This window comes from Hyla sarda, chromosome 7 (assembly GCF_029499605.1).
Source record: "Hyla sarda isolate aHylSar1 chromosome 7, aHylSar1.hap1, whole genome shotgun sequence".
In the NCBI taxonomy this organism is placed as follows: Eukaryota; Metazoa; Chordata; class Amphibia; order Anura; family Hylidae; genus Hyla; species Hyla sarda.
Genome location: NC_079195.1, coordinates 176,406,477 through 176,420,816, shown reverse-complemented (window position 1 = coordinate 176,420,816; position 14,340 = coordinate 176,406,477). Strand labels below are relative to the sequence as shown.

Sequence of the window (14,340 nt, the reverse complement as noted above, 5' to 3'; positions counted from 1 at the left end):
TCCTCTCCTGCCGGAGCCGGATTTTTCTTTGTGTCCAAAAAAGATGGCTCCCTACGTCCTTGCATTGACTACCGCGGTCTTAATAAAATCACGGTTAAGAACCGCTACCCCCTACCCCTCATCTCTGAACTCTTTGATCGCCTCCAAGGTGCCCACATCTTTACCAAACTGGACTTAAGAGGTGCTTATAATCTCATCCGCATCAGAGAGGGGGATGAGTGGAAAACGGCATTTAACACCAGAGATGGACACTTTGAGTATCTGGTCATGCCCTTTGGCCTGTGCAACGCCCCTGCCGTCTTCCAAGACTTTGTTAATGACATTTTTCGTGATCTTTTATACTCCTGTGTCGTTGTATATCTGGACGATATCCTGATTTTTTCTGCCAATCTAGAAGAACACCGCCAGCATGTCCGTATGGTTCTTCAGAGACTTCGTGACAATCAACTCTATGCCAAAATAGAGAAATGTCTGTTTGAATGCCAATCTCTTCCTTTCCTAGGATACTTGGTCTCTGGCCAGGGACTACAAATGGATCCAGACAAACTCTCTGCCGTCTTAGATTTGCCACGCCCCTCCGGACTCCGTGCTATTCAACGCTTTTTGGGGTTCGCCAATTATTACAGGCAATTTATTCCACATTTTTCTACCGTTGTGGCTCCTATCGTGGCTTTAACCAAAAAAAATGCCGATCCCAAGTCTTGGCCTCCTCAAGCGGAAGACGCCTTTAAACGGCTCAAGTCTGCCTTTTCTTCGGCTCCCGTGCTCTCCAGACCTGACCCTTCCAAACCCTTCCTATTGGAGGTTGATGCCTCCTCAGTGGGAGCTGGAGCTGTCCTTCTACAAAAAAATTCTTCCGGGCATGCTGTTACTTGTGGTTTTTTTTCTAGGACCTTCTCTCCGGCGGAGAGGAACTACTCCATCGGGGATCGAGAGCTTCTAGCCATTAAATTAGCACTTGAGGAATGGAGGCATCTGCTGGAGGGATCAAGATTTCCAGTTATTATTTACACCGATCACAAGAACCTCTCCTACCTCCAGTCTGCCCAACGGCTGAATCCTCGCCAGGCCAGGTGGTCTCTGTTCTTTGCCCGATTTAATTTTGAAATTCACTTTCGGCCTGCCGATAAGAACATTAGGGCCGATGCTCTCTCTCGTTCCTCGGATGCTTCTGAAGTTGAACTCTCTCCGCAACACATCATTTCTCCTGACTGCCTGATTTCCACTTCTCCAGCCTCCATCAGGCAAACTCCTCCAGGAAAGACCTTTGTTTCTCCACGCCAACGCCTCGGAATCCTCAAATGGGGTCACTCCTCCCATCTCGCAGGTCATGCAGGCATCAAGAAATCTGTGCAACTCATCTCTCGCTTCTATTGGTGGCCGACTCTGGAGACGGATGTTGTGGACTTTGTGCGAGCCTGCACTATCTGTGCCCGGGATAAGACTCCTCGCCAGAAGCCCGCTGGTTTTCTTCATCCTCTGCCTGTCCCCGAACAGCCTTGGTCTCTGATTGGTATGGATTTTATTACTGATTTACCCCCTTCCCGTGGCAACACTGTTATTTGGGTGGTCGTTGATCGATTCTCCAAAATGGCACATTTCATCCTTCTTCCTGGTCTTCCTTCAGCGCCTCAGTTGGCTAAACAATTTTTTGTACACATTTTTCGTCTTCACGGGTTGCCTACGCAGATCGTCTCGGATAGAGGCGTCCAATTCGTGTCTAAATTCTGGAGGGCTCTCTGTAAACAACTCAAGATTAAATTAAATTTTTCTTCTGCATATCATCCTCAATCCAATGGACAAGTAGAAAGAGTTAACCAGGTCTTGGGTGATTATTTACGACATTTTGTTTCCTCCCGCCAGGATGACTGGGCAGATCTTCTTCCATGGGCCGAATTCTCGTATAACTTCAGAGTCTCTGAATCTTCCTCCAAATCCCCATTTTTCGTGGTGTACGGCCGTCACCCTCTTCCCCCCTTCCCTACCCCGTTGCCCTCTGGTCTGCCCGCTGTGGATGAAATTTCTCGTGACCTTTCCATCATATGGAGAGAGACCCAAAATTCTCTCTTACAGGCTTCATCACGCATGAAGAAGTTCGCGGATAAGAAAAGAAGAGCTCCTCCCATTTTTTCCCCTGGAGACAAGGTATGGCTCTCCGCTAAATATGTCCGCTTCCGTGTCCCTAGCTACAAGTTGGGACCACGCTATCTTGGTCCTTTCAAAATTTTGTGCCAGATTAATCCTGTCTCTTACAAACTTCTTCTTCCTCCTTCTCTTCGTATTCCTAATGCCTTTCACGTTTCTCTTCTTAAACCACTTATCATCAACCGTTTCTCTCCCAAATCTGTTCCTCCCACTCCTGTTTCCGGCTCCTCGGACATCTTCTCCGTCAAAGAAATTCTGGCATCCAAAAAGGTCAGAGGGAAAACCTTTTTTTTAGTGGATTGGGAGGGTTGTGGTCCAGAAGAGAGATCCTGGGAACCTGAGGACAATATCCTAGACAAAAGTCTGCTCCTCAGGTTCTCAGGCTCTAAGAAGAGGGGGAGACCCAAGGGGGGGGGTACTGTTACGCCGAGCGCTCCGGGTCCCCGCTCCTCCCCGGAGCGCTCGCTACACTCTCCTCACTGCAGCGCTCCGGTCAGATCCACTGACCCGGGGCGCTGCGATACCGCCTCCAGCCGGGATGCGATTCGCGATGCGGGTAGCGCCCGCTCGCGATGCGCACCCCGGCTCCCGTACCTGACTCGCTCCCCGTCGGTCCTGTCCCGGCGCGCGCGGCCCCGCTCCTTAGGGCGCGCGCGCGCCGGGTCTTTGCGATTTAAAGGGCCACTGCGCCGCTGATTGGCGCAGTGGTTCCAATTAGTCTGATCACCTGTGCACTTCCCTATATCACCTCACTTCCCCTGCACTCCCTTGCCGGATCTTGTTGCCATTGTGCCAGTGAAAGCGTTTCCCTGTGTGTTCCTAGCCTGTGTTCCAGACCTCCTGCCGTTGCCCCTGACTACGATCCTTGCTGCCTGCCCCGACCTTCTGCTACGTCCGACCTTGCTTCTGTCTACTCCCTTGTACCGCGCCTATCTTCAGCAGCCAGAGAGGTGAGCCGTTGCTAGTGGATACGACCTGGTCACTACCGCCGCAGCAAGACCATCCCGCTTTGCGGCGGGCTCTGGTGAAAACCAGTAGTGACTTAGAACCGGTCCACTAGCACGGTCCTCGCCATCCCTCTCTGGCACAGAGGATCCACCTCCTGCCAGCCGGCATCGTGACAGTATGCTATCGTACTTAATAAAATCTTACCTAAATTGGTCTTTAAAGACCAAGTCGGCTTTGTTAAAAGCCGCCAGACACTTGATGGCACCAGACGCTGCCTTGATCTCATCGCTAAGGTGTGCGCCAATCGAACGCCTTCTCTGCTTCTCTCACTGGATTCGGAGAAGGCGTTCGATTGGGTTCACTGGGACTGCCTGCGCCAGGTCCTACATGAATTCAAATTTCCATCTAAATTTGAACAGGCTATTATGGCACTTTATTCCCCCCACTGCCAGAGTGTTTAGCATGGAGACAGTCTCACATAAATTTACCCTTTGCAACGGTACTCGACAGGGATGCCCTCTTTCCCCTTTACTTTTCGTTTTATTGATGTAGCCCTTTGCTCAACATATAAGGATGTCGCCGGCAATTTCTGGAATTCTTGTAGGAACAAAAAATCACCATATAGGACTATTCGCCGACGACATCATTATTTGTTTAATGATCCCCCAGAGATCTCTGCTTGCGATTTTAGCTGTTATGGAGGAATTTGGTAGGGCTAGCTATTATAAGATAAATCTTATTAAGTCAACTCTCCTTCCCTTTAATCTCTCTACAGATCTACAGGGCTCTATATGCTCTGCTTTTCCATTTTCTTGGCTGGAGGACCAGATTTCTTACTTGTGTATTGTATTAGCTACCTCTTCTTCTAAAACGGCTTTAGTAAATTTTTCCTTTCTCAAATCCCAAATAATCAAAGACATTTCTGGATTCTCTGCACTGCCGGTGTCATGGGCTGGTCGTGTAGCAGTGATAAAGATGGTTTTGCTACCAAAAATTTTATATTGTTTCCGTAATTTGCCAATCATAATCCCTGTCCGGTATATTACTGAATTACAAAGGGTTATACTACAATTTTTATGGAAAGGTAAATGCCCTAGAGTTAATGCTCAGCTGCTATATCACTCACTTAGGGATGGGGGAATGGGGGTGCAGTCATATTAGATCAGTTGAAGAAATGATGGTGGCAGGATGAACTATCATTGGGTAGAGATGGAATCTGATCTGCTGGGTTCTTCATCTTTACAAAATTTTCTATGGGCTCTGCGTTTTAATCCTGATTACTTAGCGCCCTCTATGTATTCTTCAGTTATAGCAGCTATAAGAGTGGGGAGTAAATTGGAATGTACCAGAAATGTATGTCCACTACGTATATCAGATATACCTCTCTCTGCAATAAGTAATTATATAACTGATCTGGATTTTACCTTGTGGATTAAACTAGGTATAACTCATATATCTCAAATGATTGAACGTGCAAGTCTGCTTCCATTCTCTGTCATAAGTAACGCGTACCTACACCCTAATAAGGAATTTTATCAATATTTAAGAATACGCGATTTCGTGGGTTCTCTTAAGTGGCCTCAGAATAAAAGCAGAACGAGTTGAGAGCTTTTTCTTAAATAAGAAGGTGTTCACTAAAGGAATTTCCATAGCCTGTAAGGAGTTGGTACGAGTTAAGAAGCCTTCGTATTGTCCATTCCAGATACGGTGGGAAGAGGATCTAGGCAAAAAGTTTACAGAGGAGCAGTGGAGGTTCGTTTTTGACATCCATAGGAAGGTGTCTAGATGCGTTAATCATTTTGAATCCTCACGCAAGCTACTTTTCAGGTGGTATTATACGCATGATAGGTTAGCCAAAATGTATTCCTCATCCCCAATGCATTATTGGAGGTGTGGCAACTCAATTGGTACTTTAATGCACATTTGGTGGGAATGTGAACTTATCCGTCCCTTTTGGTCCAGTGTTAGGGGTTATTTGGAGTATTTACTCCCTTTTCCTCTTGTATGGGGACCAGAAGTGGCATTTTATTGTTTAACTCTAGACAAAATACAGATACGCGATCATCTATTTTATATCATGTTCTCGCATTAGCTAGAATCTCCATTGCTCAGCGGTGGAAATCTGCTGATATACCAGACCTATCGGCTGTAAAGATCACTGTACCCCCAAAACATCACGATGGAAGGGTATATATAAGTAGACGTTTAGGAGTACGAGAGAGGCAACTTGAAAAATGGAGTACAGAGCTAGAGGAATAGATAACTGTCTTTAGAAATATCTCTGGTTTGAGTAGGTACTAACTCTGCGTTATACTATCCTTTTGTTTTGAAATGTCTTAGTAATGAGGGGTCTGCATTCATATGTAAGTACGTATGAATGGTGGTGTTTGAAGGTAGGTATGGTTTAGTATGATTATATTAAATGATATGCTCCTGGTTAGGAGTTGTAGTATATGAATTTTTTTTTTTTTTTGTATATATGTATGAAAATGAAATAAAGAATAAAAAAAAAAAAGTAAAAGAAAGTGCTATTCAGGGGAGAAAGCATGGCTGTGTGCATTCATTCTGATCCTGTCAGTGTTCACCAGAGGATCCATGTAGTCCAGAGGCTCTACACTGTGCCTGAATGGTAAATCAAAGCTTTCCTCTCATCTCTGATAACCCATACAGTTCTAAGCAGCTATCCTTGTTTAAGTATCCCTACTCCCTACACAGAGTTGCTTCCTAAATGTAGTCCCCCACCCCCCTTTTCTTTAGATTGTCCTTATCAGCAGCTACAGTTCACTGCTTAGACCAGGGCTGCTTATATGATATAACCCATTCATTGCTGTGAACCCCTTTTTCATTACCACATGTCACCACAATAGGTAATGACATCATAATAATATCAAAATGAATTATATTCTAAAGGTTCTTTCCAAACATGACTTTAGAGTAAATAACATCAATGACACAAATTTCACTAGTTATGTCACCTTTTCTCCAAGGTTGTGTGCTGCACTAGTTTAAATACCTTAAACAGATACTCTCCAGCAGATCATTATAAGCTCATTCAGAAGTCCCATTCACTTAAGCAAATATGTGTCTAATCCTATAAATGAGGGTTTTAAGAGTTGTACATATTCATGTGTGTGGACTCCTGTGCTTATAGTGATCTGCAGGAACCTTGCCAAGGTTACCAACCATCTGTAAATATGTGTGCCAATAATGCAACAATTTCCTTATCTGTGACTATTATTGAAGCTGGAGGAGCTTGTGCAGAGTATTGTGATTGTAATAATAATGTTACAGTTCACAGTAAATGCTGCTGATTGGTTTATATAAAAGGGTATCCTGAGTTAATATTATGGGGTTGTTCAGCCCTTTCTTCGTACTGTAATAGACCATCATTTGTAATCCCGTCCTTTCCATTAGTTGTTTACTCTAACCTATGTTGCCTTCATGCCCATGGGCATTTTATGTTGCTGTTTGTTTATTTAAATAAAGAACTTCCTGCTGATGTCATATCTGGATCGCAGGGGTCGGCACGGCTGACATCACAGCCTCCTACTCAACATCCTTCTCAACGAACATAGCCCTGTCTACTCTACCCCTAGGCAGGAAATACTCATTATGTTATTAAAAGTATATGTCTGCAGGGCAGCATGGTGACTTGGTGATTAGCATATATATATATGTATATATATATATATATATATATATATATATTTTTTTTTTTTTTTTTTACTCTTAATTAACAATACCGTGTAAAGTCAGGAAACAATTTGCATGTAGACAGGAAAGGATTATAGTTGGTGGAGCCAGGACACGTCCCTGCCACAATGATAATAATGTCCACAATAAGGCTCACAATCTAAATTCAAAATTGACCTATCACTATGTTTAGGAGTGTGGGGTAAAACTTATACAAAGACAGGAAGAACATACAAACTCCTTTCAGATGTTGTCCTAGCTGAGGTTTGATCCCAGGACTCCAGTGCTGGAAGGCAACAGTGCAAACCACTTAGCCAGCCACAAAGCTATTACCAGCCCCTGTTCTTCTCCACTTCATGCTGCCCTCAACGGTGACCCCTCACGGTGACCCCGTGACATATTGGGTCGGTCCTGGTATGTATCTGAAGCCAGGACCCAGGGCTAATAGCGCTATTAACCCTTCCCGGCTGCTCAGTAGATCTGATTGGGACCACCGCAGTGAAAATGCGGTGTCCCGATCAGCTAACCCGCGAGCGGATGTCCTCTTACCTTCCTCCGGTGCATCCCTTCGGCCATTGATTGCTCCAAGCCTGAGATGCAGGCTTGAGCAATCGACCTCCGATAACACTGATCACTGCAAAGCTATGGCTTTGCAGTGAACAGTGTAAAAGATCAGTTTGTGCAGTGTTATAGCCCCCTATGGGAGCTATAACACTGCAAAAAAAGGGAAAAAAAGTTAATAAAGGCCATTTAACCCTTTCCCTAATAAAAGTCCAAATCACCCCCCCCCCTCCTTTCCCATAAAAACCAAACATGTAAATAAAAATAAATATAAACATATGTGGTATCGCCGCGTGCATAAATGTTCTAACTATAAAAATAAATCATTCATTAAACCGCAAGATCAATGGTGTATGTGCAAAAAAAGTCCAAAAATTTCCAAAATAACATATTTTTGGTGACTTTTTATGTAATAAAAAAATTATAAAAAGCGATCAAAACGTCCGATCAATACAAAAATGGTACCAATAAAAACTTCAGATCACGGCGCAAAAAAATTAGTCCTCATACCGGCCGGTAAAATAAAAAAGTTGTAGGGGTCAGAAGATGACATTTTTAAATGTATAAATTTTCCTGCATATAGTTATGATTTTTTCCAGAAGTAAGACAAAATCAAACCTATATAAGTAGGGTATCATTTTAATTGTATGGACCTACAGAATAAAGATAAGGTGTCATTTTTACTGAAAAATGCACTGCGTAGAAACGGAAGGCCCCAAAAGTTACAAAATGGCGTTTTTTTCTTCAATTTTGTGGCACAATGATTTTTTTTCTGTTTCGCCATAGATGTTTGGGTAAAATGACTGATGTCACTGCAAAGTAGAATTGGGAGTGCAAAAAATAAGCTATCATATGGATTTTTAGGTGCAAAATTGAAAGGGTTATGACTTTAAAAGGTGAGGAGGAAAAAACAAAAGTGCAAAAACGGAAAAACCAATGGTCCTTAAGGGGTTAATGCTGCAGCTTCCACTGGGCTCTGTTGTCAGCCTTGCCTTTAGGAGCAAGGCTAAGATCAATGTTTAATTGCAGCCAATCGATGGAAGAGATGCCTGCCCCACCCACCTGATGACTCATCCTGTGACATCACATTCACTGGAAGGAACAGGAAGTCAGAGCGATCGTGACATCATAGAAAATATTGAAATTACAGACAGGGGAGTCATGTGTCCCAGCCTAGGAACACAAGGAGCACTGGAAATAAAAAAATTTAATATTATATATAGATCATGCAACACCCTCAAAAGACAACCTCTTTACTGCATCCCCTTTCCACAGAATAGGTGATAAGTGTCAGGTAGCAGGTGGTCCCAGCTTCATCTCTAGGAAAGGGCCCTGACTCCTTTCTTTTGAATGGAGCTGTAACTCATGCAGTCACACTGCCGCTTCATTCATTGTCCATCTAGCTGCTAAAGAGAGACAAGTACAGCGCTTGGCTAGATTTGGCAACTCCATTAAAGGGCCTATGCACATACCCATCTGCCTCCTTACAATCACCTACAATCACCCACACCACCTTGCTTGAGCAAAGGTTCCTATGATCCAGTGAAAGTGTTTTCATCTCTTGCCTACTTGACTCCACCTCTGCCTGCTTTTTTGTACAGTACTTTGTTGCCTTTCCTTTGTTTGATCTCATCCTGATAACTGTGAGTCTGTGCTGCCTGTCTCAACCCATTAGTCCGTTTCTGACCACACATGTATCCTGACAGTCCGAACCCTTGACCAGTATCTGGACTCGTCTGTCCTATTCCACAGTGCCCAACCCCAGCATCTCTGGGCCCACTAAGCCAGCAGCCATCCAAACTGGGACCCCTCCCAGAGGTAGCAAACTGATGGTCATCTGTGACAAGACCTCAGGGTGAGGGTTTAAGAGTGAAAACCAGGGTGCTACTTACACAATGCCCTCAGGAGTGTCCCAAGGTCAAATCAGTTGGGTGGCACAGTGTTTCCACACCTGTTGCATGTTACACGTTTCGTACCTCCAGTCTCCACTCCCAATGTATCCTAACATGAGGATATCACAAATAAAGAATACCTGGGACAATCCTTGATACCCTGCCCATACTTATTCAGAAAATATGACCTGTTAATCTGATCATGTTTGGAAAATTATATGTATGTCAAAGGCAATAAAGTTTATTTAAAGACACTACAGCGCATGTGTAAAAAGAAATCGTGTGCGATAAATCTCACAATCACACGATTCAGTACAATTTACATAGGCCATAATAATAAAAAAAAATCGTATACGATTTCGATTTTGAATCTGAGAGGACAATCGTGGTCAACCACGATTTTACCGCCAATCTAAAACCGTACAAATTCGGATGTGGATCAAAACTGATGCATGTGTTGGATATGATTATTGAATGGAAGTCAATGGATACGACTTGGCATGCAGATTTGTACAATTTGAAAGTAAAAAATTGTGAGAAAAAGTAGGATGGTAAAATCGTGATGTGAATGCACCCTAAGATGTCCTGCAGTCACATGTCTATCTACATAAAGTAGTTCATGAAGAAAGATAATTCCATTAAAGGACTTTCTTGTCAATCCTCCCAGAAAAAACTGAAACCCTATAAGGTCATTTCTAGTTATATGTGACCTCCTATTTGAAGTTGGCACCTGTCTGTACTTACAGGTGCTAGATTTGTAGATGTTTTTGGAATGCTAAACAAATCTAAATAAGAATGAGAAAACTAAAACATGGTTCCTGGAGATATAACCCCCAGATATCCTACACAGGTCAATTAACACTCTACATCTCTTTTTGCTGTGAATATCCATAACAGTTCACTTCCACATTCTGATGCTTCCAGACGGATTCACACTTGACATCCTAAAAGATGACAGACCATTCTTTATATATGAGGAAGGACATTTAGTGCAAACAGCTGTTGCATGAAGTTTTGAAAAGACTGCAACACTGTATTTGAAGAAAAATGGAATGAAGGATCAAGTGCATCCCCATTACTCCACTGGACAGAGACTAAGAGATAAATGGGCTGTCATTTCTGTAGCCCCACCTCTAGTAGCCCCCCATCACAGTCACTAGAGGCAGGACTGCAAAGCAGTGATGAGGATGTCGAGTTAGACTACATTTCTTTTTTGTATTGTCCACAGTGCTCTCTGCTGACACATGATGCCCGTATCAGGAACTGTTCAGAGCAGGAGAAAATCCCCATTGCAACCTAAGCTGCTCTGGACAGTTCCTGACACAGACAGAGGTGTCAGCAGAGAGCACCGTGGACAAGACAAAAAAGAAATAAAAAAAGAAAAGAATTTCCTCTCTAGCATATAGCTGCTAAAAAGTACTGGAAGGGTAAATATTTTTTTAATAGAAGTCATTTACAAATCTGTTTAACTTTCTGGCACCCCTTTAAGTCCCAGGACGCGAGGGCGTAGCTGTATGCCCTGTGTCCTGGAAGGGTTAAGAGACATAACTCTTTGTCTTTCAACAGAGCCTTATTGGGCCTTTTTCTAATGCTACCCTTAATTTTACTATAAAACATATTAAGAAACAAAAATATGATAATTTGCAGGGTGAGACTGACAAAAAAATTGGAAATTGGTGGGGGTTATTTTCATGCTTTCCAGTGGGAGTTAAAACTGACATGTTATCTTTATTCTGTGGGTCAGAACAATGCCAACAATACCCAATTACAGTGCAATAAAAAAAGAAAGTGGAGTTTGGCACTGCTGAACCATAAGTGCAATTATTAAAACAGTTATAGAAACAGTAGTACTCTAAGTAAGACAGCTCCATCTCAAAATTGGCAGAAAGAGAATGAAGGCACTGACACTCACTGTGAATCCTCATGCATGTTTATTGTTGTGCCACATCAAGTAGACAATGCAGACATACCAGTGAGTAGATGCCAGTACTGTGCAAAAGTTTTAGATAGGGGCGGAAAAAAATGCAGTTCTAGGTATACTTGCTAAAAGTCAAGGTATTTGTAGGATTATAGTAATGCGAATGATTAACTCATTATACAAAACCGGTGATATTGATAATCATTTTCATATGTAAGTTTAAACACAGTCAGTAACTGAAACAGAAACAGCTGTGTGAGAGATTTAAAACTGGGTGAGGAACAGCCAAACTCTGATACAAAATGAGGTTGTGTTAGACAGTGTTGTTAGATGTTTTATATGCCATGGCAAGAGTAAAAACAGCAACAAGACCCATGGTAGTTATACTGCTTCAGCAAGGTCTTTTTCAGGCAGAGGTATTAAAGCAGGCTGGGGTTTTAAGTGCTTCTTGAATGTGCTGTTCAGGCTTATTTCAAGAAGCACAAAGAAACAGTCAATGTTTAGGACTGTAGATTTCTGCCAAGGAAAGAGTTAAGCAAATGAAAGACATATCATGCTTACTTCTTATTGACAAAAAAAAAATGTCCAGCTGTTGCTTCAACCAGAATTGAACTGGGATGCCTAGGACCGTTGAGTAAAATTAGCTTAGGCCCACCCTAAAGTTACATGCAATTTTTTCCTCTTTTACCGTTTTAGAATTTTAGGATGCAACAAATTTGCTGTAAATTGAGCAAAGCCTAAGCAATTTTGCAAAATGCAGAGACATGTCTTAATATTCAGGGGCCCACTGTAGGATCCACATTTTCCCATTGACCTGTTCAAACCTGCCATCAGTTCAAAACAGGAAAAAGCCAGTTGAACCCAGGTACACCCAACTACTGTTCAGGGGAAGTCTAGCCATAGGTGGTCTTCATGGAAGAATTGCGGCCAAAAAGTCATACCTTTATGTGGAAACAAGGCTAAACAACTATGCATGAAAACATAGGAACTAAAATGTCCTAAAAATGACACCAGGTGATCTGGACTGATGACTCAAAATATTAAATATTTGTCTGTAACTGACGGTGTAACAGTTTGTTCACCAAAGCTTTAGAGAGCGGTACAATAATGAACATCTGCAGCCAACCGTGTCTGCATGTTTGGACTGCATTTAAGCAAATGGACACCTATCCATCATGCAATACCACCAGGGAGGCATCTGATTGGCCATACATCATGCATTATTCTAAATGCAAGAACGGCAATCCAGCGTGGGTAAATAGAAAATCCAGACTTTATTAGCTCACGGTAAAATGGTACAAGCCACCAGCAGATCAGACGCGTTTCAGGCGCATGCGCCCTTCGTCAGTGATGTCAGCCCTCTGCACAGGTGTCAGTTAAATACCGGACAGGTAATGGGCGGATAGCTTACTACCAATCAAAACTCGTTTAAGTCCGCTGACACCGGTGCAGGGGGAAGATACTGATACAATACAAAATATAAAATGCAAGTAAAAGTACAAAAATTGCTAAAACAGTACACTAAGGGGCGTTATGGACATAGATGGTTAGGAAACATTTAGAAAAACAGTGGCATAAAACAATGTCATGAAATCATGCATTAAACATGTAAATAATATATGACAGAGTAAAATGAAAGAATGTATGGTTTCATTTCATATGACAAACTGTATTTCTAATCGTGTAGGTTGCAATGCGGTATTAATAGTGGAATAGCAGTTCCCTTTTTAGATTTAACCCTTTGGGTGCACTAGTATCCAAGGGGAATTGCCAATATGCTTCACGTTCAAGTTATTTTCGCCGCATGCAACCACCACGAGGTCCTGTGTGAACACGCTCTATTGCATATATTTGAAAACCATTGGTGCTGCCACCATGAACGGTTTTGAAATGCAAAGACGCTGCTGAGCGGTTTCTAATAGCATTGCTAGATATGTCATTGAGATGTTCAAGTGCCCTTACTTTTAACTTTCTAGTAGTTGACCCTACATATTTCAGCTGGCACTGTGAACATTCAATTACATAAATTACATTGTAATGATTACAGTTGATATAATATTTTATGCCATAGTTTTTAATTTGTTCTGCATCAGAAAAATGTGTACACAACTTGGCATAATTACGTGTTCTGCAAATCCTGCCACCACACTTATAGAATCCCTTATTACTCCATCAGTTTGTGCTGTGTCTGGTATTTGACAGCACTAAACTAGGAGATAACATATCTCCCAAAGTTTTGGCTTTTTTGGGACTATGTGGCATCCTTTGGACAGAATTTTAGCTACAGTCTCGTCCTGTCTAAGAAAATGAAGATGTCTATTGATAATGCTTTTGACCTGTGTGAATTGAGGTGAATAGGTAAGTGCAATGGCCGGCTTATTTTGAAAGTCTGGGCCACATGATTGTATTTGATGATTAGATGGAGAAATCAAAAGGGATATATGTCATATATTATTTACATGTTTAATGCATGATTTCATGACATTGTTTTATGCCACTGTTTTTCTAAATGTTTCCTAACCATCTATGTCCATAACGCCCATTAGTGTACTGTTTTAGCAATTTTTGTACTTTTACTTGCATTTTTATATTTTTGTATTGTATCAGTATCTTCCCCCTGCAGTGGACTTAAACGAGTTTTGATTGGTAGTAAGCTATCCGCCCATTACCTGTCCGGTATATAACTGACACCTGTGCAGAGGGCTGACATCACTGACGAAGGGCGCATGCGCCTGAAACGCGTCTGATCTGCTGGTTGCTTGTACCGTTTTACCGTGAGCTAATAAAGTCTGGATTTTCTATTTACCCACGCTGGATTGCCGTTCTTGCATTGGGATTTGTGTGCACCGGGCTGGGTGCGAAGCGAGCTGGACTACATTGCCAGTTACTTATCATGCATTATTCTGCAGAAGGACAATGACCCAAACATGCAGCCAATGTCATTAAAGGAGTTGTCTTATGACAAATATTGGTAAATAAAGTTATTTTACTAGCTTTCTACTGTCTTTCATGCTTTCCTTCTACTTTTGATGCAAACTGTTCTGTTGTCTTCATTGGCCTAACTTCTTGTCTGATGTACATCATGTAATGGACTTCCTGTTTCTATGTACACTTCAGCTGGGAGTTCAGTCACCTCTGTCTCCCCACCAATATGTTGACAGACTCATAGTCAAGAAGGTGGAG

At 42.4% G+C, this 14,340-nt stretch overlaps 1 protein-coding gene across 3 annotated transcripts in view; it reads right to left on the bottom strand.

Moving 5' to 3' along the window:
* LOC130282760 (L-threonine ammonia-lyase-like) overlaps positions 1-14,340 on the bottom strand; it is a 102,144-nt gene that overhangs the window by 66,282 nt on the left and 21,522 nt on the right. The window contains exon 1 of one of the 3 annotated variants that reach the window (XM_056531392.1): positions 6,069-6,196. The exons of the other annotated variants lie outside the window; for them this stretch is intronic. The gene's annotated coding sequence lies outside the window, so the exon portion shown is untranslated. Of the gene's footprint in view, positions 1-6,068; positions 6,197-14,340 lie in introns of those variants that run through there. 3 annotated transcript variants of the gene reach the window in all.